Source organism: Cricetulus griseus, chromosome 2 (assembly GCF_003668045.3).
Source record: "Cricetulus griseus strain 17A/GY chromosome 2, alternate assembly CriGri-PICRH-1.0, whole genome shotgun sequence".
Taxonomy (NCBI): Eukaryota; Metazoa; Chordata; class Mammalia; order Rodentia; family Cricetidae; genus Cricetulus; species Cricetulus griseus.
Window position 1 is genome coordinate 6,431,283 of NC_048595.1, and position 24,263 is coordinate 6,455,545.

General features: G+C 51.5%; 1 protein-coding gene across 2 annotated transcripts in view; it reads left to right on the plus strand.

Annotated features, from left to right (window-relative positions):
- Window positions 1-24,263, plus strand: part of Spsb1 (splA/ryanodine receptor domain and SOCS box containing 1) — a 59,256-nt gene that overhangs the window by 7,630 nt on the left and 27,363 nt on the right. Inside the window, exon 2 of one of the 2 annotated variants that reach the window (XM_035439400.1) lies at window positions 17,312-17,412. The exons of the other annotated variant lie outside the window; for it this stretch is intronic. The gene's annotated coding sequence lies outside the window, so the exon portion shown is untranslated. The remainder of the gene's footprint in view (window positions 1-17,311; window positions 17,413-24,263) is intronic. 2 annotated transcript variants of the gene reach the window in all.

Consider the following 24,263-nt stretch of genomic DNA (forward strand, 5'->3'; position numbering starts at 1 on the left):
CTGCTTAAGAACCTGGTGAAAGGGGCTGACAGCTCCTGAGGAATGACGTGAGGTTGACCTCTAGCTCTGCACGCACAGACATGCATGCATGCACATGAATGTACACACACACTGTGTCTGTTGAGGTGAGCTGGCAGCACTCCTGGGGTACAGTGGGCAGGTTTTGGGAGCTTACTGGACATGAAATGTTAAAAGAGGTTGAAGAACTATAGGTGTTTCTGAGAAATCCAGCTAGTTAGGTCATGGTGGATCAAGACCCTAGAGCGAGGTCTGGGGACTAGGTCCATGGAGATACTTTGAACCTGTCCTGGTGAACGTGGTCCAAGGAGATATATCTGTCCAGATGACAGACAGGAGGACTTGTGTTAGAGCCTGGACTAGCAGCTAGGAACTGGAACCTTCATTGTAAGGAAGTTTCTCTGCCAGCAGATTGCATGGCATGAGATGGAGCCACATTGGGCATCTTCTTCCAGAACTGGGAAGACCTTTGGTGGCCTCTCAGGCCTGGCGCTACTGCCTGGTGCTACTACCTGGTGCTCCCACCTGGTGCTCCATGTCTGGGGAGTGACCACCCCTGAACACCGGCAGACACTTGCTACCTGATGTATGTTGGGGCCTCTAACATGAGTAGCAGAGTGTCTGAGAACCATTCAGAAAGCCTTTCAGTTTATGGTTTTATGCCTCTGTTTCCATTTTTAAAATTTCAAGAGAAAAATATAAAATCTACTATCTTAACCCGTTTCTTTTCTTCAGTACTGGGGACTGAACCCAGAGCCTGTGTTTGCTGGAGAAATGATCTGCCACTGAGCCACACTTTCAGCCCAGAGTCTTGTTATTTTAGCATGGCTTGACCTGGGACTTGGGATCCTCCAGCCTGAGCTTCCTGGGTGCTGGGATTATGGGTATGCACCACCATGATGGAAATAGAACCCAAGTCTTTGTGCATGCTAGACCAATACTCTACCAGCTGGTCTATGTCACCAGCCATCCCGGGGGAAGGTGGCTTCATGGTGTGCTTTCAAGTTAATTGTAGAGAGACGAGCTCCATGGGCAGACGTAGGTTTCCCCTGATGCCCACTTTAGCTGGATGGCAGGTGGAGTGAAGTTGCTTGTGTCGCTTCTGGGGGAAAGGTCCGGGAGCCGTAGAGGTATGGCTCTGGCTTTTTGGCCATTAAGTGCCTCCGCACCACCGTCCTGGAAGGAGAGGAATAACTCTAGTCATGGCCCAATCTCCATTCCCAGGTCTCTGGACTGTGGTCAGCACTCTGGCGTCTGCCTCCTCACTTCCTTTACCATCCTAACCCCCAACCCTGATCCAGCACTCTTGTAATCACAGCTGCTCAGCAGAGGTCACCAACGGCCTGTCCCCATGACCCACACATTCAGGGGTGCCCTTCCCCTTCCCCTGCTTCGGAGCTCCCAGCCCCTTCTTGGGTCTCTGCTGCTGCTACCAGACCCTGTTTTGCGTCACTGCTGCCTGCCACCTCTCCCCCGACTCTGAGACCTTGCTGTTCATTAAGTGACTTTTTGTGGCTGCAACAATTAGGTGAGAGAAACAACCCAAAAGAGGGCAGATGGATGTTTGGCTGGTGGTTTTAGATTGTGCAGTCTGCAGTCACTCTCAGCTCTGCTGTTTCTGGGCCTGTGTGAATCTGCGCATCTCACGTGCAGACAGGGAAGGTGACAGAAACAAGCAGTGCACCTCACAGCAGTTGTGAAGCACAGACTGGCATGCGCATAGCTAGCACGAGTCTCTCTAGGTTCTTCCTGACAGCTTTCTTTCCATACTTAGGCCACGCCATTCAGTGCAGTGTCTGAAATCCTGTCTTCTCCAAGGACAGTTCTGCTAGTAGTCAGAGTCCTTGTCAAATGCCTCTGCCTGCCACCCTGAAATGGTCCTGTGAGGTAGACGCTGCCGCCTTGTTGATGGGTGTGAAGAACGAACTGCCGAGATGTCCCTGAGCTGTAGACAGCTTCCAGCTACCTGGTGTAGCCCAGGGTCATGTGGGTCACACACATGTACCCATGAGGAGGGTTCGGCAAGGCTGGGGAATTTTCTTGGTCGGCTCTGGAAAACTGGCCCTCATGGGGTAAGCCTGAGAGGTGGTAGCTGCATTACTGTATAGCAGGGGTGACATCCTGTGTCATGCTCAGGGGTTGTTTGTGGGTTCAGGGTGTCCTGTACCCCTCTTCCACCATCTCACCTCCAGAAGTTTTATGAGATGTGTTGATTGATGGATTTTTTTTTCTCAACTTGCCTTCATGATCTTGCATATAAAACATAGTAACTGGGGGTCCCGGACAGTGTCTCTCAGAAGACCCAAATACAAGTCCCTGGTCCTTCCAACTGGCTGCCCCCTTTGGCAGCGCTGCTGTCCACTGACCAAGGCACAGGTGTCTAGCTGTGTGGCATCTCTCTGTTGCCTCAAGTCTTCCGTTTTGTAGAGTCTGTAATGATGGGATGCTCCTGCCAGCCATCAGAGGGGAGGGGATTGCCTCTTAGGGGCTCCCAGGAAGCCAGCCATCAGAGGGGAGGGGATTGCCTCTTAGGGGATCCCAGGAAGCCAGCCATCAGAGGGGAGGGGCTTGCCTCAGGGGATTCCAGGAAGCTTGCAGACTCAAACCTAAGACTTTGTGAGGAGTGAGGCATACCTATTATTTGTTCATGAAACCCTTCAGGGGTTTATGAACACGACCTGTAGACAGACAGAAAGCCCATGGGCCTGGAGCCATGTAGCTCCATTCTTCTGAAAATGAGAGATGAGGGAGATCTTTGCATGTTTTCTGGATCCCAGGCTCTTCTCAGTTTGGTGATTTTAGGGCTCATGAGAAAAGTATTGGTCTGTGAAGCGTGGAAATGGCCGGGGGTGGGGGTGAGGGCTTCCTAAAGACATACAGCAGTATTGAATTTATGGTAATTACCTCTGGGTTCCTTTGGAAAGACTTTCTGCAGAGTGATGATGTTTCTGTCCTGTGTCTACTGTCACATAGATACTGGGTTGATTGCTATGATCAGTGCCCCACCACCCCACCACCCTTGTACCCTATTTGTCCACTAAGGTCCCTCAAAGTCAGCGCCTTCCTACCACCAAGCTGCTTTCAGGACCTGTCTGGAAAGCTCAAGATAAAAGGCTCTCTGCCTCCCTCTCTATAAAATTTCCTTCATCATCCAGCCACTGTCCCCTGAATGCCTGCTCTGTCCAGGCCGTCCTGGTGCCTGCACAGAGGGAGATGCTCAGACAGGGCTCACCAGGAGGTTGTGTCTCTGAGTGCACTCCCATGACTGGGCCTCTTTCTTCCCTGTAATGGGTCTTGCCACAGGGAAGTTTGCGGTACTCTCAGTTGTTCACCTTGGAGACTTGCAGACACAGATAACTTCCAGTCGCCACCCTGACGGCCTGGCGTCAAGGATTACTGCTCACACCCTTATCTCTTCAGCAGGCACGGCCATACTCCCTAGAAAGCCCTTCAGGCTCAGAAAGAGCATCCCTGTTCTAGGAAAGATCAGAAGGGCTCTTGTGCCTTGGAGGTTTACACCGAGCATCCCTTGAACCTACGTTTTGGACACTTGCCCCAATTTCTGCAGAGTCTCGGGGCCTTTTGGACTGGAGAGGGGTCTACTTACATTTGGATTTAGGGGAGGAGCAGCTTAGGGTTCTCTGCAAGGCACCCCCCCCCCTTTTTTGGTGGTAGCTTGCACTGCTCAGCATAGATTTGCAGATCATTCCCCTAGAAGCTGACTCTGAGAAGCCTCCTTCCCATCTCTGTTTCTGTCTTCTTTCTAAAATGCTTCCAGAAACCTGGCAGTAATCAATAGAAGCAAGCGGCACCAGGGCCAAGCAGCCAGCGCCCAGGCTGTTTCTGCAAGTTGCTGGGTGTCAGGTGTGACATATGGCTTCACCTGACATGTTTGAGGGAACGTGGGGTGCTATGTCTGTTTCTTCCAGAGAAGGCAGGTTTAGAGCAACCCGAGGGAAGTGAACTTTCTCTGTGGTACTGAACTCTCTGCCCTTCCACTCCAGCCAGGTGAAGCAGCTGCGCTTAAATCTGGTAGAAACCAGGGCTGGGTTTCTCTGTTTCCTAAATCTGTCACTGAGTTGAGACTCATAACCCTTCAGGAGGATCAGATGTCCTGTTGGTGTGGCTGGCTCCCTGCTTGTCTCTTTCTGAATATTTTATAAGACAAGGCAGGGTATCCCTGGTGTACTGCACATGCCATTGGCACATGCCACTATCTCATAGGACCCAAATTATATACAGTAGGAACTAGTACAAGGCTTGCTTTTTATGGTCTTAACTGTGGTATAATTTACATGGCACAGTTTGCCTGCTGTAAGCATCCACATTGATTTTTAAGACACAGAAAACAGATGGACAGCCATTGCTGTTCTCGCTCTCTTCTCTCTCCCTCTCCCTCTCCCTCTGTGTGTCTGTACATCTGTGTGCATGTGTGTTAGACAGGGTCTCTGTGGCCATGGCTGTCCGGGAACTCACTGTAGACCAGGCTGGCCTTGAACTCACAGAGATCTGCCTGCCTCTGCCTCCCAGTGCTGGGATTAAAGGCGTGCACCACTGCGCCTGGCTTCATTGATGCTCATGAGTTAAAGTTTGCCTCACAATGGTAGCATCCTTGCGAGTGACAGGAGCTGGAGTGGGGACAGTTCTCTCAGGTTCCTTGGTTGCTGGTTGCATTCCAGGTGGCTATCATCATGATTTCTGGGCTGAGCTGCTTATGAACTAAATTTCATGTCACTTGAGCAATCTCACTTTGACTCATCCTGTGAAAGTGCCACAGCTTTGGAAAGCTTTCCCCAGGATGTGACCCAGGGTGGCATTAGGAGATTGTCCAAAGCTAGGCCCCTGCGTGTCTGGGGTGGTCCTGCATGTAAATCGATTATTTCCTTCCTGGGCTTAGGATGGAGCCCAGTTCTTCAGTGCAGATGGAAGGGAGCACCTGTGTTGGGTTTCCTTCCAAACGCTTCCCACCCATCTCGAGATTCACAGATAGCTAAAAACAAGCCAAGTGAGGCACATTGAATGCCCGGAATCCCAGTACTTGAGAAGCTGAGGCAGGAGAATTGTAAGTTCTAGGCCAGCATGGACTACATAGTGACCCTGTTGCAGAAAGAAAAGAAATCAAACAGAAGCTTAGTAGAGTCAAATAAGAATTCGTGCTGACACAGGGATATAAATGCAAGCAATCTCTATTTCCTATGGTTGTTTTCCCCATATTTTCTGTGTATATGGTGTGTATGCATTTTTTTCTGCAAGCGTGTACGAGAGTGTGTGTGTGTGTGTGTGTGTGTGTGTGTGTGTGTGTGTGTGTGTGCACTTGCGATGTATGCATGTGGAGGGTTAAGGTGGACATTGGGAACCATCCCCCGTCACCATCACATTAGTTCGAAATCAGTTTCCTGGACAAGCCCAGACTGTGCCAAACTGGCTAGTCTTGCTAGCCAGCTCATTCCAGGGATTCTCTGCCATCAGTTTCTGAGGCCGCCATTACAGGTGGGCCACCATACCAGTCTGTCGTGTATGTGGTTTCTGGGGACACTTTCCTGACTCTCTGCCTACTGGAACTGGAAGCCAGTCGGCATGGGGTGGTGGAAAGCGGTCACTACAGAACCACAGTGTGCGCCCTGGGGGTGAGATGTGCTGAGCTGTACCGGAGAGTTTGATAGAGGGAGGCAAAGGAGTGGCGCCTGGCTGGGCCCAGGAGAAGGAGGGAGGAGAGTGAGTAGCAGCATGTCCAGCTCACCCACAACTTGTCCCCAGTGTTTGGCCCTGGTAGATGTTGGTGGTGACTGTGTGAAGGACACCAGCATCTTCAGAGAAGTAAGAATAAGATCCCCCAGATAGCCCCAGACATGTTTAGTGGTTCTGCCGGGCTGTCAGCAGATCCAGCATGTCCAGTGAATCTTACACATTCTCACAAAACCAAGAACAGTTGCTGGCTGGGAAAACTGGAGGGCTTCCCACAGCTACCCTAGGTCTTTCCTGGTGGGAAGATGAGCCCAGAGCTGGGAGCTGACACCAGTGGTTTTACTCTCCTGCCTATCTTCTGCATGTCTAGAGGGACATCAGCCAGAGGTGACACACACTTGGGTTCATAGCCAGGAGGTCAAGGGAGGTGGGGGAAGGGACCAGGGCTGTCACACTTCCTTCTGCTCTTTGTCTAAGAATTCACATTAAAACAAAGCTGAGAGTATGAAGGCCTCACCACTGGGCTACCCTTGTAAGTGCTGTATTTTTCTCGGAGAAAAACCAGCCTTGGGCATTAAGCTTTAATTATCTTCCCGAGGGACATCTCCTGTGGATATTTCTAGTGACAGTGGCTGAGCCTGAGCTCCTAAATAAAATTAGGGTTTTAACTGGGTCATAAGCTCACATGTTCCCAGAGGCTGGGAAGGGAGGCGGTAGGGCATCCGGAAGACTGTGGCAGAGAAGGTACGTCCTGGCTAAGGAGTAGCTCCAGGGGTGTGGCAGTGTGGCCAGGAGTCTAGATTTTTTTTTTTAAACTTTGACAGATAATTCCTTGAGTTTTGTTTGAGAAGTCCTAGTACTGTACTGGTTGAAAATACAATCTTTGTGATAAGACAGTAGACAAGACTGGGGAACCCATCAGGATCACAGTTTGGGGCCAGGGCAGCTGGGATTGGAACTGTTTCTGCACCTGGTCCAGCACCCAGCCCATTTGCCCAGGTTGCATGGTGGGTAAAACTGAGAACTGAGTCAGGATTCTACTGCAGCAGGAGACACATGCTGGCACTGGGGGGTCTAGGGGACAGGCATCCATTCATCAAGAGATGGCGTTTGGATGAGTGTCTTTTGGGTACCCTGCACAGCACATCTCAAGCTGTTTTTTTTTTCTCACAGTTTTAGAGATCTAATACATACCCCTGGTACATACCCATCATCTTTGGTTGCAGATAAGCAAACTGTGACCTGCTGAGACTCTGCCTACTTTGGTGGGTGAGATTTGAATACAAGTCTGATCGTCTGCGAGCAGTTAAGTGAACACACTGTACTCTGTCTGGTGCCAGTGACCTTGCCCTGGGGCATGGGCTGCATTCTAATTATATCCTCAGCCAGGCATTATCACCTACCGTCTGAAGAATAGGGGTGTGGAGGTCAAGGCCCCCTAGCTATTCTGTTGGGAGCCTAGGGTATACAGGCTGCCCCACCTCTGAGGGCCTATACCTCTCATGGATGCTGACTAATTCTCTTTGCAAAGGGCTGTTTCACATGCTCACACTTCCAGTAACCATGTGGGTGGATTTGTTTCACTAAAGGGGAAAATGAAACAAAACAAAACATGGAGGGGCTTTCTTTCCCAAGAAGAGGACTCACTAATTAAGGGTTCAGCACTGGTGGCTCAGGGCATCCTGGTGCATTTCTGCAGCCAGCAGGGCCTCTTGGCAGTTGGCTCCAGGGAGAAATCGCTTAGTCATTTACAAGCGGATCCAGGTGCAGGGAGGTCAGGGAGGTGGAGGGGCTGCCGGGGGCACATGAGGCCCTGCCCTGCCCTGCCCTGCCCTGCCCTGCCCTGCCCTGCCCAGGGAACCACAGCAGCTGGGTGCTCCTTCCAGTTCAGCCCTGCCCCAGACTGCAGGAAGAGAGCTGGGTAAAGAAGGTGGCAGGTGAGACAGCAGACCAAACCCTTTTGGGGCTTCTGGCACTCCCAAGGGACATGGCCTGGCAAGAAGAGACTCCCAGCTGGTGCAGGCTGGCTGTCTACTTCTGTTGGGTTGGAGACAGGGGAGTGCCTAGGCTGCTTAGATCCTGCTAGAGGATGTTCAAGGCAGTTCCAGGAGACAAGGGTGTGTGTGTTTGTGTGTGTGTGTGTGTGTGTGTGTGTGTGTGTCCATCCAAATGGATATTTCCATATAGCCTCATTCAGGCATCACTACACCTATTTGGGTCCAGGCGCTGTCAAAGCAGAGCCTACTTTAGTGCTGGTATTGGCAGGATCCCTGGAGCCTCTGCTAAGTCCTAAACTAAAGGCAGAGCCCCTTTTAGTTGCTGTATGGTGAGGAGCACAGGTCAGGGCAGAGACTGATTGCTTGGGCAGCAAGCATGGAAGTTTTGGTACCCGGCAGCCTGTGTGTATCTCCCTGCCTTAGAATGAGGACATAAGCAGGCGGTGCTCTGGATGCAATGGATAGTTAGACGTTCTTCAGGATGGCAGTCTCTTGTCTGGATGAGGCCGCCGGGTTTAGTCTGGTGTGGAGGAAGTTGAAGCTGTTTTGAGCTTGGCTGGGAGTCAGGGAGACAACTGCAGTCTAGCGTTGGCACTTTCCGCCTCTGTGACCTGAGTGTGCTGGTCAGTCCTCTGAGCCTCCAGTTTCCCTCTGCAAAGTGGGAGTCAGAATGCCCCATCATGGAGATGATGCGTGCAGGTGAGTTGCCTGGGGGGGGGGGGCGTCCTTCTAATAGTCAGGGTGCCCTGCCTATTGGAAATGAGGTGTTTATCATAAGGGGGGCGGGTAACCAGATAACCCCCCTCAAATATAACGCTAATGGAAGTGGAAAGGCAAAGGGGTCAGCAGGGAACGGCAGTCAGGATGTATTTGGGAGAATATGGGAAAGCTACACAGAGGCGGTGTCTCTGATGCTGCATTTTAGGGCTTTGAGGGCTGAGAGAGGAAAGGAAGACAAGAGATGTATTCACGGGGTGAGGGCAGTGTGTATGCCGTACCTGGGACTTGGAGTCATGGTAGGCCCCCGAGAAACGTCATCAGTAAAAGCACTGTGACGCCTGCATGTCTGTCTGTCTGTCTGTCTGTCTGTCTGTCTGTCTGTCTGTCTGTCTTGTCTGTAGGTCTGTCTGTGTCTTTCCCGTCTCTCTACAGGTCAATTGACTTCCCAGGTCTGAGCTTTTTATTCCTCTCCGACCTTCCACTGATCACAGTGCATATTAAAGGTGTCTGTGTGCCAGGCTTGGCCATGCACCAGTCCCCTCCCCAGCCGTGGGAAGCAGGGTGGACAGTTGTAGGCTCTGACAAGTCAGGTGGAGACGGGAAGCAGCTGCGCTCTTTCCCCTTTCCAGGCAGGTTAGGGAAGCACTGTTCTGGGAAGCTCAGCTTGGACAGCGCCTGTGTTTCCTGTGGCCACTGAGGGTGGAGCCTTAGGGTCTGGGCTGAGGCAAGGGCTGGAGGTGGGCGTGGGCACTGGACGCTTACAATGCCATGCCAGATCCTCCTAAGGAGGTGGCTGGCGGTGATAGACTCACCCCCACACCCGGGCCTATCATATGCACTCTCTCTGGCTGTGACCTCTTTGCTTTGGCAGCGTAAGTCCTGCCTGAGAGGCAGCTTTTGTAGGCTCTCTGGGTAGCAGGCAAGTGCGAATGGGAGAAGTACCCATGTAGCAGTTCTCTCTCATACTCTCCTTTGCTCCACGACTACCCCCCCCCCCGCCCCCCAGCCTTCCTATGTCCTAAAAACAACATGAGCTCTGGCTCTGGTTTCCCACCTGGGTCGCAAATCCCCAGCTTCTTTGAGCCTTGACTTGCACAGCTGTAGATAAGGGCGTGGGGTTCTTGTGCAGAACCTTCCATAGCTGCAGATATGGGCATGGGGTCCTTTTGCCCAGCCCATGATTATGCCCTAGAACGGGTCCTGATGAGGAGTCAGAAGCTGCAGAGGCAGAAGCCTGAGGGGCAGCAGTGGATGGCCTGTGTGAGTCTCCCAGGCCATTGCTCGCCAGACTTCATAGCTCTGTAACACCCAGCTCCCTTCAAGTCACCCCACCACTCTGAGATCCTGGAGTGTAGACCTGCTGTCTTCTTCTGGAGTTGAGTTGATATGAGGAGGTAGGGGCCTTCTTAGCTCTACACCTGTAAGAAACACTTGGGAGGCTAAGGCAAGAGGATTGCTGCGTATTTGTGATCTGCCTGGGCTACATAGAAAGACCCAGTGTCCAAAACATAAAAAGCAGGCAAGGAACTCTGCTTTCAAGCCCACTGGGTCATGTAGCTCCTGCTCTCTTGGGACAAGGCATAGAGATTAGATGCTCAGATTGCATCTGCTACAGTTTCTTTTTGCCTCCTTCCTGATTTTTCATGAGGCACGCCTCATCTAGTCCTTATACCATGGAGGGAACAAGTACCCACCACTTTCCATCTTGGGAGTGTTTTAGGCAGTAGCACGGTAGAAACCTGGGGAGCTGTGGAGACCAAGCCAGGGCTGATCCTTTCCCTCAGTATTCTGCCTGAGGCCCTGAAGAAAGTGCTAGAGTGCACTCCAGGTACAGCATGGCTTGTTCAATGTCAGGGTTGCAGGTGCCCATCTTACACAGTAGCTGGGACATGGCCTGGTCGCACATGGCGGGTGCATGGTAGCATCTTTGATCTAGCCAGGTCATACTGTATGGGTGTCCATTGGCTGGCTCTCAGGAGTTCCATCCCGTTAGTTCTGAAGCTACTGTGTCTACAGGAGTGGTTTACAGTGGGATTGACCTAGTCAGATGCACAAGGTTGTCTTGACTCTCTAGCCTCTATGTCACCCTCGAAGGGTCAGGGTTGTCTCCTTCCTCCCCAAAGCAGGCCTCTGCCCACACATCCCCACCTTCCTTCTGAAGGTGGACTGAGGGTGGAGCCCTGCTTGGCTCTCCCCACACAAGCTGATGGTTTTCCTCCTACAGGGCCACTGAAGGCGGGCTCTGTATTTCTGTTTATGTCACTGGTGGTTTTGCGTTGAAATGAGTGGAATGGAGTTGAGTGTGGCAGGAGGGACCAAGCTTTACCAGGCTCCAGGGGAAGACCCCCTCCCTCCTCTAAAGCCACACCCACCCCCACCATCCCTACCAACTGTCCAACGTCTGAACTCCTAAGATCCCCACTCCCACTCTCTAGGCTACGGCAAGGGGAGAAACTTTGGCCGTGATTCTAGAGAAGGCAGTAGAGTAATTATAGTTACTGGAAGTAATCTTAACTTCCTTTTAGCCTCCTCTGTCCCACTAGAAGAAAAAAAAATGAAAAAGAAAGAAATCAAAACAAAACAAAACTTCCCCAAAACACCAAGCCACAGGCGGGGGCGGGGAGGGGGGGCGAGATGGGATGGTTCTTAAACCTCCTTAGTTTAGTCTGCGTGGTTGGTTGGGAGGGGGTGGGAGGGGGCCGGCTTAAACATTTGCATTCCTGGGGCTTAGCTGGCTCTTGGGTGTAGAGTTTCTGGGTTAGTGGTCCACCAAGATGGAGTCAGAACTCCTTACAAAGAAAGCATGTGTGTGTTGGAATTTCAAATATCCTGCAAAGCATGGGTGGCCTCCTTGAGCACTAAGGGCATGGAAACGGACTAGGGAGACTTGTCACGCAGTTGAGTCTTCAGACCTTTATAGCACGTTCACTGTGTGTTGGAGGCACAGCTGAGAAGGGGTAAGAAGCAGTGGGAGACAGGCATGGGGCTGTTCCCATTTTATCACATCAAAGGCCAGTAGGGTTAGTCACCTGGTTGTCCCTGTAAGGTGCCATTGTCTTCAGGACCAGTCTGATGAGGTCTTACTATCATGGCTGAGTTAGTATTGGGGGAAGAAAATGAGTATGTTGGGCAAGTAGGTCAGGAAAGGGCAGGTCAAGGTCATGGGAAAAGAGTTTTGGACAAGCAAGCTGGAGGGCACAGACCTGGTCCTTCAGGCAGGACATAAGGGCTGCAAGACTATAGCCAACTCTACTCTGGGTCAAGAGGTACAGCTCCTCTGTAGGCAAGAAAGAAACTGTCCGAGCATGGGCCTACAGAGCTGGGTGTCTCCAGGGGTGACTCATAGGCATAGTGGGACTAGAGAGGATGGCAGCCACAGGAACAATCCAGTAAGTGCCACCTGTGACACCCCACCCCTACCCCACCCTGCCACGGCTTCGTATCCTAGGAAGCAATAGCTCTGGTGTCTGTTTTACAGGTGGCAAAAGCTGTCTGTCTGTCTTCAGGAAATACACAGTTGGGTCATGTTGGACAGGCAGTTGAAATTCGGGCCCCCTTGGAACTCCTATCCTGTAAAAGGCTCAGAGGGTCTTCATTAACCCCCTGAACCCCTGGGTTCAGCTCTGGAGATGGAGACTTACCTCCATCCTGTTCCTGTAGCTTGTCTTTCATCAGCTCCTGGCACATGCCAGGCTCAGGACTCTGGATGCCAGTGTTGTATCATCTAATATTCATATCATTCCTATCCAGTTACAGAAAGGGGAAACTGAGGCCCACAATATCGCAGGTTATAACCCAGCCAGGGTCACAGCACACACTGAGAATTTCAAAGCTCGTGATTCTTTCTGATTTTTGGCAAATTCTCCAGGCTGTTATCTATCCCTGTTTGGAGAAGTATCCATTAACTTGCCCCCTCTGTATGGTGTGCTCATCAGCTATTGGCAAGTGTGATCAGACACTCCCACTGCTAACTGATCAAGACATCTATGAACAGGGCCCCGAGAGCCTCAGCTAATATGTTTCCTTCAAAGCGGAATGAGAAATGACTTCCTCTCTGGACAGAGTGGAAAGCGGGACATGGGGGGCGGGAGTGCTGTGCTAAGGGATTCTGAGACAATTGGGGTCACCTGCTGGTTCCATTGTGATTGAAAATTGCTGGGCTATTTTGGAGAGCCAAGGGCAGCCACATTCAGGTACAGGTACAGGTACTATGGAGGGGAGGTGGTTTAGAACGCGGGACCTGGCTTTGGCTACTCTGATGGCTCGCAGGAGGCAGGGCCCCTTGGCTGGGAGGAGAGCTGTGGGTCAAGTCACCAGCCTATCACCCCCACCACACCCTTCCTAAGGCTCTTCCCAGACACCTTTTGTTGTCTGGCTCTGACAGACGTCTGGGCTCCCAGGGAGGTTCCTGATGGGGAACCTTAGAAATAGGTCACTCCCTTCCCGTGTCCCAGCACTGACCCAGATGTGACCTGTCCCATGTGACGGTGTCTGTCTGAGTGTCTCTCTTTGATGCTGGCAGTGGAGGGCCAGGTGACCATCTCTTCCCAGCTTTGAAGACTTTGCCACAGCACTCTGCATGCTCCCCCAGTCAGCCCCTCCTCCCCTCTGCCATATTGGAAAGGGGAAATCCAGCCTTGACCTCTTCCGCTCTCATGAGCTGGCGGCTCCCAGTCTCTGGATGGAGCAGGCAAGTTCCTGCTGGGCCGAAGCCAAGGGCTGCTGGGGCTTGATATGGCCCCTCTCCGGCCCCTACCCCTTTGCCTCCCACAGAATCCTGGGGGTTTCCATTTCTTCCTGAGTTGCTTTCGTGGTCCCCTCCACCCCCAGGCCCTTTGGCTGGGACTTCAGGAGACTGGCCCATGGATGACAGAGGCCATTCTTGGAACCATAGACCCAACTCCTGAGGCCCAAGGAGAGAGTCCAGGGGGGCGTTTTCTAGTGAGGAAAACTGAGATATGAGCCCCAAGGAGGGAGTTACTTTATCTACACCACAGAATTCCTCCCCAGGGTATTTGGTGGCTCCATCTTAGTGACAATATTCCTGGGTTTTCTAGGCCACTTCCCTTCCAGTTCCTACCTTTTTTGTTTGTTTGTTTGAGACAGAGTTTCTCTGTGTATAGCTCTGGCTGTCCTGGAACTCGTTCTGTACAGTGATCTGCCTGTCTCTGCCTCGAGGGTGCTGGGATTAGAGGCATGTGCCACCACTGCCTGGCTCCTATCTTTTTTGTGTGGCTATATTAGGACCTTTATTTATCCCTCCCCAGACAGTTTCAACTTGTGGAGTGTGCTGTGGGGTATGTGTGTGTGTCTGTGTGTATGTGTGCCTATGCGTGTGTCTGTGTTTGTATGTGTGTCTGTGTGTATCTGTGTGTGTGTCTGTGTATCTGTGTGCGTGTGTGTCTGTGTCTGTGTGTATCCGTGTGTGTATGTCTCTGTGTGTCTCTGTGTATCTGTGTGTGTGTGTTTATGTGTGTGTGTGTGTGTGTGTGTGTTTCTGTGTGTGTGTGTGTATGCATGTGTGTCTCTGTGTGTGTGTGTGTCTGTGTGTGTGTGTGTGTGTATGTATCTGTGTGTGTATCTGTGTGTGTGTCTGTGTATGCATGTGTGTCTCTGTGTGTGTGTGTCTGTGTGTGTTTATGTGTGTGTGTGTGTGTGTGTGTATCTCTGTGTGTGTGTCTGTGTATGCATGTGTGTGTGTGTATGTCTGTGTGTATCTCTGTGTGTCTGTGTCTATGTGTGCGTGTGTGTATCTGTGTGTGCGTGTATGTATCTGTGTGTGTGTGTGTGTGTGTGTGTGTGTGTTAGCTTGAATGTGGAGGAGGTAAGAGGACAACTTATGGAGTTGGTTCTTACCTTCTATGGCTTAAGCCCCTACCAGCTGAGTTCCATCCCCAGCCCAAGGGACACTGATTTCTGAAAATCAGATTTCTTATATTTTTGGTTGTGAGCCTAGCCTTTAATGGCTGAGCCATCTCTCCACCCTAATTTCTGATAGTCTCACACCTACATTTTTTCTCAGTGAGTCTGGCACGTGTGGTGCAGGTGGATCTGCCCCTAAGTGAGCAGGTTGTGCTCATCGCCATGTAGACCACTGTGATGCAGGCCCGCACACGGGAGACTACATCCATGGCAACAGTGAATGACATTTTCAGTGGCTAGCAGTGTCATTCTGTCTGCTCTGCTATGTGCAGGCTCTGCTGCAGTTCCACTGTTAGCACATAGTAGGTCCCCAATAAGCTTCTCATAGGGAATGTGGAGATGTCCAGTGCTTTCTATCCTCAATGGCAGGTGTGGCAGCCTAGGGGGTCCTGGACTGTCCCCACTGAGGAGGCTGGGCATGGGGTAGGAGTCAAGACAAAAGCCTTTTGTATCCTTGGAGAAAATCCAAACCTGGCTTTCCCTGATGCTGGGTCTGTCCGTGGCCAGCCTGTCTTTCCATAAAGAGAACTTTGTGTGTGGCCCCTGGTGGGAAGCAGCTGCTGGCCTGTGTCTCCTGGTACCCAGAGACTCTGGGATGGGTGTGACAGCCTTGAAGCCATGGAGCATGACAATAACTCTATGACTATTAACTTCTCAGAGCTGACTGACACCAGGCTAGACGGTCAAGTTCGAGACAGAAGTCCGTTTCCTGTGTTAGGGGGCCTGTGTGGCCGCATCTAGTGCAGATGCATTCTTTCTTAGCAGACAGGGACACTGGCCTCTCCGACTGGTAGTTTTTTGGGTGCAGGGTGTAGCAGTTGGTTGTCCTGTCTGGAAGGATGGTACTCCTGAAGAGATGGTTTGAGTGGCTGGAGGGAATGTGTTGAGCCTCCTCTGTGCCCCTGTAGGTGTGGATTGCCCAAGCCAGGGCTGGGTGCCCAGAAGGCCCAGTGCTCTGTGGCCCATCTCTGAGCTGATACCCTTGGCTCTGGGCCAGGGAGGAGAGAGGGAGGGACCAAAGCTGCTGCCTGCTTCCTAGGCATAGCCAACCCTACCCACTAAAGATAGTTTGGGCTGTGGAGAATTTGTCTGCCTGACTAGAAATGAGGGTCCTGGAAGGGGTGAAGCAGGGTTTACAGCCAGCCATTGGGGACAGACAGAGGGATGCATAGGTACCCTTCGGTGTGGTGGCATATCTGAGGGAGGTGCTAGGCCCTGATTCCCTACAGTATTGTGCAGTATTTCACTTATCCCACAGGCATTTATTCACGCCCACGCCAGGCACTACTCCAGATCTGGAGACATGGTGGGCAAGATGAAGAGTCTGCCCTCATGGACTGCCTGTTCTGGTGAAGACCGTCTCCAGCTGGTGTCTCCTGAGCATAGCATTTCTGGAGCGGCACTGAATGGGTTTCTGGGGTAGGAAGACTAGGGCAGACATATCTGCTGTCATAGATGATGGCTGGCAGGCCTCAGTGGTGTCTTGATCTCAGAGCCAGGCCTGATGGGAGGGAGGGGATAGCCTTCTGAATGAAGAAGAACCCTTGGATGGTGCAGAGGTCCTGAGTTTCAGAGTCTCAGAAGACTGGAGAGCATGGCAGGGTGAGGGAAAGCTGGTAACACGGCCCAACAGGAGGCCTACAGGCTCTGTGAGATGCTAGGTCATGCCTGAAGGCAGCCACGGGAGAGTGTGAGCCATGAAGGGACAAAAGCTGGCTAAGCCACACAGGGAAAGGGAAAGCCTGTGACACGTGGTGCTCATGGTGGCCCCTGGAAGGAGCAGCGGTGGGGATAACTACCTGGTTCTTCCTAGACTGATTGGATTTCTGCCCTCAAACTTGCCTGCGATGTGACATCAAATAAGAGTTTCCAGGAGGTAGGTGCCCCATCCAGATGTTTGTCTGACGTGTGCTATGTGCCTGGCACTAACTCTGAGAAGGTTTAATACCAGCAGTTACCACACACCACTGCTGGGCTGAGGCAGGCACCAGAGGCTTCCACGGCTCAACACATATGGGAAACAGGTAAATGACAGAAAACATGCAAAAGCCCTGTGAGTGCGCAGGAGGGGTGTCACACAGAGGAAAGGCCATAGGAATTTCCAGTGTCAAAGGCTCTGTGGGGGTAGAGTCTGATAAGGGAATAGGATGTGCCTGGTGGAAGAAACAGACGGAGCCAGAAGTTCACCTTGGAACCATGATGAGTTCTCACTCAGCATGCCAGTGGCCCTGTGCTCAGTCTGCAGCACCATAAATAAATAGTTTAAAATATTCATAAGCAAACAAACAAAAAGCCCTCAACCTGGGGAAATGGCTCAGTTGTTTAAGAGCTTGTCATGCAAACACAAGGGCTTGAGTTTAATTCCCCAGAACTCACAAAAGAGCACCAAGCCTGGCAGCATGTGCCTGCAATCCCAGTGCTGGGGAGCACCATGCCTGCAATCCCAGTGCTGGGGAGCACCATGCCTGCAACTCCAGTGCTGGGAGTACCATGCCTGCAATCCCAGTGCTGGAGAGGCAGAGACAGGAGATCCCTAGAGCTTGTAGCCAACCAGACTAGCTCAATCAGTGAGCTCCAGGTTCAAGAGGAAACCCTGCCTTTCAAAAGGTAGTAAATAAGGAAGATAGATGCTCAGGGTTGACCTCCGGCCTTCACGTGTACACAGACACACGCACTCACACTCCACACACCAAAGATTAATCTTGCTTGTCAGCAGGAACTATTTTAGGTCAGAAAATCAAACCTTAAAAAGAAAACAAATTGGTTTGGTGAACTGTAACCCTGATTAAAGAAAAGAAAAGAGGAAGAGTTGATGGAGCTCGGCGCTCTGAGCCCGGGCGTTCCAACCCTGGCGTCGGCAACTGTGTCTCTTGCGTCTCATTTCATTCCTTCTGACCCCTTACTCAGAAGGTCATTCAGGCAAAAGTCCCAGGATTGTTTTGACTGGTCCCGTATCTTCACTGTCCCAGGGCCGTGTGAATCTCCTGATACAGCAGTTTGAGGTTGCGTCCCATCTCCCAGGGCCCAGCAGTCGTTCAAGTCCTCCTTTGTGAAAGGGGACAGGGAGTCGGTAAGTCCTGTGTGGAAGTCAGTGCTGGGTCTTGGTGGCATTCCTGTCTCCTCTTAAGGAGCACAGGAGATGTCTGTTTGCCATTCCGAAAACCAATCCTACACCTAGGTGCAGAGTGCTTGATTTGTCAGGGTTAAAGGTCATTGTAGCAAAGAGTGGTGGCAGAGATAGAGTATCTCAGGTCCACCTGGAAAGCGAGTCAGGGAACTGACCCTGTCTTATACAGCCATTGTCCCAGCTGTCCCCAAGAGCATGACAGGGCTAGCTGCTGACATCAGGTGGGAGAGTTCCCACTTAGGCACACCACCCCTGCTTCTCTCTGCCATTGATTGGTTGGGTCTCCAGTGCTCATGGGAAGACTTCTCATGTGGGAAGAGACCTCCAGTGGCAATCAGAGTCTACTCCGAGCACCACCAAGGACTGACCTTACTGCTCTTCCGAGACCCAGTCTCCTCCTGCCACAGAGATAGACACCCACAGGCCACTAAGATTCCACCCTGCAAAAGTTCTCAGACCATTAGAAGCACACCCCCGCCATCCAGAGGAGTCCAGTGGTGTCCCATGGTCATCTCCTTTGTGCTTTGAAAGGGAGTCAGAGACATGATCAGAATAGATTCAGAGGTAGCAGGAGCTTGGCGTAGATGTCTCTGTGAGTGGCCTCCTTGGAGGGCTGTGGAGACCTGGCACAGGAGCTGGGGGGAAATCTAAGAGTTTCGAGAAGTTGGGATACCCACAGGGCCCTGCTGCAGCTGCCATGTCTACTTTCCCAGAGAGAGCTGTTAACCAGCAGTCTCCTGCATATTCATCCCCCAGAGATATACAGCCAGCACCCTGATTCTAGCCGAGAAGACGTAGTAAGCCTGACTTTCCAAGGGGCTTTCTTCATTCTGAAAGTTTAGTCTACTTTGGTTAATTTCAAAGACGTATTGCTTTTGAGTCAAAACATAAAAAATCCCCCTGTATGCACTGTAGAGCTTGCTGGCTGTAAGGGAGGGGGTGTTGGAGGAGGAGACAACTGGAGCATTCTCTGAGCCTTTTCTGCCTGCTGCCCTGACCAGCTCTCTGGGAGGTTCCACATCCCAAAGGCACTCCCTTCCCCATCTGAAGGTCTTGGCTTTGGGGTTGGTGTTTCAGGGCTGGGTAATCAGGTGGTTTCTTGTGTTTAGATGGATCTGCTGTTGTTTGTTAGTTAAGAGTCAAGCATGGCCCTTGTGCACATATGTAGTGCATCAGACCGGCTGGCTGACCCTCCATGTCCTGAGTAGAACTCACAGCAGGTGGGGGAAAATACAGTTTTAGTTCTGTCTATGCCAGTTTAAATTTTAATTTCTGCTTGCTCTCTCTCCCTCTGTGTTTGTGTGTGTGTGTGCGCGCGCGCGCGCGAGCATGCATGTGTGTATGCGTGTGTTTTATGATGTTTGGACTCTGTGGCTGTAGCATTATTGTGGGCATAGTATATGTATCAATCTATGTTTGTCTTTTGGGAGAGATTATTTAAAAAAATGGACACTTGGCAAACAGGTGTAAAAACTGAAAAAGGAAGGTGAGCTCTGGCACAGATGAGGGAGGCTCTGGGGAATAAAGGGAATGGGTGCCTGTGAGTGTCCTAAGAGGTTTGGGGAGATGCATCTTACAGGCAAGGGCAGGCCAGACCAAGAGAAGGCTCTCCGGCTATGGGCAGAGCCATGAATGGCTGGGTGCTCCAGGTCTCTGCTTTGCATGCAGCTGGCCCTCCCGCTGGAGCCTGGCCCTGGAAGACCCAAGTTTGGGGGAAAGTTTGGTCATCTCAATCAAGGGCCAGCAATTTAGAGGCTGGTTAATAAATACACAGTTGTCCATCTCTTGGCAAGGTAGTCCACTGCAAGTCATTTTGTCGCCAACAGATCCACAGACACTCTGCCTTCTGGGGCTTTATTCTTACAGCTTAAGTACCTGGAGTAGAACTTCTGGGTTGACTGACAGTTTATTTTCCTATTCAAGCCATGTGGCGCTACCTCCTTTACTCCCCGAGTGGAGGCAGGCTCTCTGGACACTAGAAAGCTGGCATGTGCACAGTGATGTCTCATTTTTAATTTGGGGCTCCCCTGTCTGTAAAGACTCTTTCTCTGTCCCGCCATCCCGCCAGCTCCCAAATAATGACATGGAGACTTCTTATTAATTATGAAAGCTCAGGCTCAGCTTAGGCTTGTTCCTAACCAGCTCTTACAACTTAAATTAACCCGTTCATATTAATAATCTACGCCCTATCCCACGGCGCTGCCTCCCTCCGTCTCACACCTCCTGTTTCCTCTCCGTCTCTCTTTGCATTTCCCTCTCCCCCACACTTAGATTCCTCTTCCTTCCTCTCTCTGCCCAGAAGGCCTGCGCTCGCTCTCTCTCTCTCTCTCTCTCTCTCTCTCTCTCTCTCTCGCGCGCGCGCGCACACACACACACACACACACACACACACACACGAAGGCCTGCGCTCTCTCTCTCTCTCTCTCTCTCTCTCTCTCTCTCTCTCTCTCTCTCTCGCGCGCGCGCGCGCGCGCACACACACACACACAACGAAGGCCTGCGTTCTCTCTCTCTCTCTCTCTCTCTCTCTCTCTCTCTCTCTCTCTCTCGCGCACACACACACACACACACACACACACACACACACACACGCGCGCGCGCCTCCTGCCTAGCTATTGGCCGTTCAGCTCTTTATTAAACCAATCATAGAAGTACATCTTCACACAGCACACAGATATCCCACGACACCTGTGAGCTTGAGTTTGAGCATCTTTTCAAGCATGTCTGTTGCCATTTGGGTTTATTTCGTTATTTATTGAGTGGGCTGTTCACATCCTCCGGCCACATCACGTCTCTGCGTTAGCAGATCCAGAAGCGAGTGTGGCAAAGCTACCCCCCCAGCATGTCAAGGAGGACTCAGGCAGGCAGAGAGGGAGAGGGATGCCCATCGAGGGAGGCATCTGGGTTTGGACCAAGATGAGCCAGAGGTTAAGGATGGAAACTGACAGACACAGAGACTGGGAGGGGAGGGGTCTGAGTCCGTATGAGAGATGTTGTCTGGGGGTAACTTTGAGGAAGGCTGTCCCCTGGAGCCACCAAAGCAGAAGGGCAACAGAGAGCGAGGGGCAGCCGAGTCCTGAGAGTTGCTGGGGTGGGGCACTGGGCAGTGAGAAGTGTATGTCAGGAAGCGTTCAGTGTCTGTATCAAGGACATAGCGAGAGTTCCGGGTGAGCTTGAGAAGTACAGAGGATGCTTTTCTTAGGCCTGTTCAATGTATTGATTAGGAATCCATGACCTTGAAGGGCACTTGGCCTGGGCCTGAGTAGCCTGCTTCTGTAGGCTGTGTGTGGATGGGAACCGAGGCCAATGGGAACGGGAAGTGTGGGCAGCAGGAGAGCGTACTGGGCGCCAGAGTAACCTTGGCACTCACGGCCCTCTCCTGGGCACTCTGCCTTAGTCCTGACTTCAGTGATTTGTCTGTCTGTTTGTTTGGTTTTATGAGGCAGGATCTCATGTAAGGATCTCAAGCCTTGCCTTGAACTCACTATGTGGTGGAGGCTGGCTTCAAACTCCTGTCCCATGTGCTGGGATTGTGAGCATCCCATCACACTTGGCTTGACTTTAATTCTCCTCACCAACAAGCAGGTGTGTTGGGCACCAGCGACACCCACGTGTCTCCAAGCTGCTTTCCAGGTGTGTGGATCTGGGTGATGCCCTGTTCAGTGTCTCCCTGACAAAGGAGCCCTGAGGCGCAGGAGAGATGTGAGCGTTTAGCTACTCAAGGCTTGGTTTTCAATGTCTTAATCTGCTTTTTTTGAGTTCACTTCGATCTCCTGCCAGTTTTGTCTCCGTGCCTGTTTGGTGAGACCTGCAGCTTGTGAGCATGTGGGCTGCCTGGAGTGGCCCAGACTGGACCCAGATGCAGTCTGGAAAACATGACTGGAAGGAAAGGATGCTGCAAAGAGCCCTAGGGAACCGTTCACCAAATAAATGGTGTCCTTCCCTCTGTGTGAGCCAGTTGTCCTCTTCAGCAGGGCTGCTTTGGGGAGGACAGCACTGGCCATTGGTCAGCTTAAAGAGACCAAAGGGCACTGCTAGGGGCAGTGGGCCACATTTCTTAGCAGTTTTGAGCATTTGTCCTAGAAATACCTGGATGAAAGAGCTCTTCTTTTATTGCTTTTAGATGTCTATGCCTCAAGTTTCCTTTATTTAATTTTTATATGATGAAAGAAGTGTTTATTGTGGCAAATGCCTACAACCTAAAATTGACTCTTTGAATCCTAGGCTCAAGCTCAGTGCCTCAGTGGGAAATGATCTGCCACTGAACCCCATCTCCAGAGTAAACTCAGGCTGGCGAGATGGCTCAGTGGACAAAGGCACTTGCCCCTAATTAGGCCTGATCACCCGAGTTCAGTTCCCAGAACCATGTGGTGGAAAAGAAAACTGATTCCCCAAAATTGTCTGCTGACCTTCACAGACACGCCATGGCATGTACCCCCCCCCCACAATAACAAATAAATGTATGAATGTAAGAGTAAGTGCAGAGGGGGTGGTGATGTGTGTGTCCTCACGCAGCTCTCACTGCCGCCCATGTCCAGAACCCCAGCTGAACTGTGCCATGCAGTTCCCACTCTCCATCTCCACCACCCCACTTTGAGCCCCAACATTCACCAGTCTACATCAGTCTGTGAGTTTTGTCCTCTACAAGGACCACATTGTTGCTGGAGATTTTTTCCAGCCTGGTCCTGCAGCCGCTTTAGCCCCAAATAAACACAGAGACACTGTATTAATTAGAAGATTGTTGGCCGATGGCTAGGACTTCTTATTGGCTAGCTCTGTCTTAATTAAATTATTAGCCCATAACTATTAATCTATGTATTTCCATGTGATCTTGCCTTTACCCACTGAGCCATCTTGCCAGCCCCACCTTGTTTATTGAGACAAGTTTCCTGACTGGCCTGGAGTTCTCCTAGTGGGCTAGGTGGCCAGCTAAAAAGGCCCGGAAATCCACCTGCCTTCCCAGTGCTGCAATAACAAGCAAGTGCCACCAAGCCCGACTTTTAAATGTGGTTTGTGGGCCTCAAATCAAGTCTTCCTGCTTGTCGGGCAAAGCAAGCCCTTCACCAACTGTCTCCCTAGCCCCGTCTTGGTTCTTAGCCTCCTTCCCCCAAAACAAAAGAGAAGGAAGATAGGAAATGATGGAGAGAGGAAGACGATGGCTTTTCAAGGGCACATCTGAGAGCCAGTTCCCATAGTTAAGCCTTGACGGCTGACTGGCAAATCCCTCACATTAGCATGCCAAAATGACACCAGCCACCATGTTTATGGCCCTGCTGCCCTCCCATGCCCTTTGCATGGGTAGTGAAACTTGTGGGGAGGACTCAGCTCTCCATTTCCAGTGCTCTCTGACTCCCACCCAGAAACCCTGGGGTTCAGTGCATTACTGGAGTGAGTGGGCTTTCTGCTGTGTTGTATCCTCCATGACTCTCGTTGAATCCCTGCCTGGTGTCCAGTCCCTGCTCCCTGTTGTGACACAGCCCTGATGTCCTTGCCACCGGGCTGCAGATGGCATTTCATATTCTCACCCTAAATGTCCTTGTGTTCTAAGCGACTACTCCAGTGACTCAGGAGGCAAAAAGAAGGGGCAGGGGCTTCTGATAACATCTGGCTCATTGTCCTTGGAATGTGCTGTTTAAATTTTCAGTATGACAATATCAAAGTCTAAGACTGACACCCCCACCCCACCCCACTGTTAAGTTCAGTGGCCTCCCCGTCTGTGACTGGGGCAGGACGAGTGGGCCTCAAGTCCCCCCAAAGTTCTCAACATGTGAGTGGTGATCCCCGTTGGGGGGGGGGCGTCTAACCACATTTTCATAGGAGTTGCCTGAGACCATCCAAAAACACAGATTATTTGCATTACGATTCATAACAGTATCAAAATTACAGTTATGAATTAGCAACGGAAATAATTTTTTGGTTGGGGGGTCACCACAAGAGGAACTATAAAGGGTAGAAGTGCTAGGAAGGTTGGGAACCACTGCTCTGAGACAAGCAGGGCCGAGGGTCGAGTCCAAAGACTTAGTGAGGTAAGGCCTCTGCCGTTAAAGCCTGCCTTCTCCTAGGCAGACCCTCAGCCTAACTGGGAAGTGCAATGGTTAACTTGCTTTCGCCCCCAGATGTCCCTGGGTCATGGACACGAAACTCTCTGTGGGGATTTGAGAGTGGGGCCTGAGAAGCACCCTGACCTCCGGTCCCACCAGGCTCTGCTGGCTCTGCCTCCTGGTTCTGAGGGTTATGTCCTTACTATGCTCAGGGTGGCGTTCTAGTTCCATCTCCACGGGGGCCGGTGACTCCTGAGGGACACCTCTGTGTGTCCGTCTTGGAGCCTCCAACCTCTCTGTCTCACATTCATTATTCTTCCTGTTCTCTGCCCTCCATCTCGTGCCTGGGCAGGTCCCTGAAGCCAGAGTAAACTACTGTAGTCAGAGAAAAACATGGCCCCAGGAAGGCTAAGGAGTAGGGGACCCAAGTGAACCTGAGGATGAGCTGCAGGGATATTTAAGAGCAGCTTCTAGGTGTTGTGGTGGCTCCTATACAATGAGGATTTGGATCTTGTTCAAGGTCAAGACCCCTAAGCCCTCCCTGCTCCCCCCTAGTCCCACCCCATAACACCAGGTTAATAGGGCTACACCACCTTCCAAGTCAAAGTGCAGGGAAGAGAAAGCATGGCTCACCCACACCGATGCCCAGAAAGTCAGAAAGAATCCTGTGGAGGGAGGGAAGACAAACACTTCTCCCTGCGTGTCACCCTACTGCAGAGAGCGGAGCTGGAGACTTGGGGTGAGGGTCTGAGG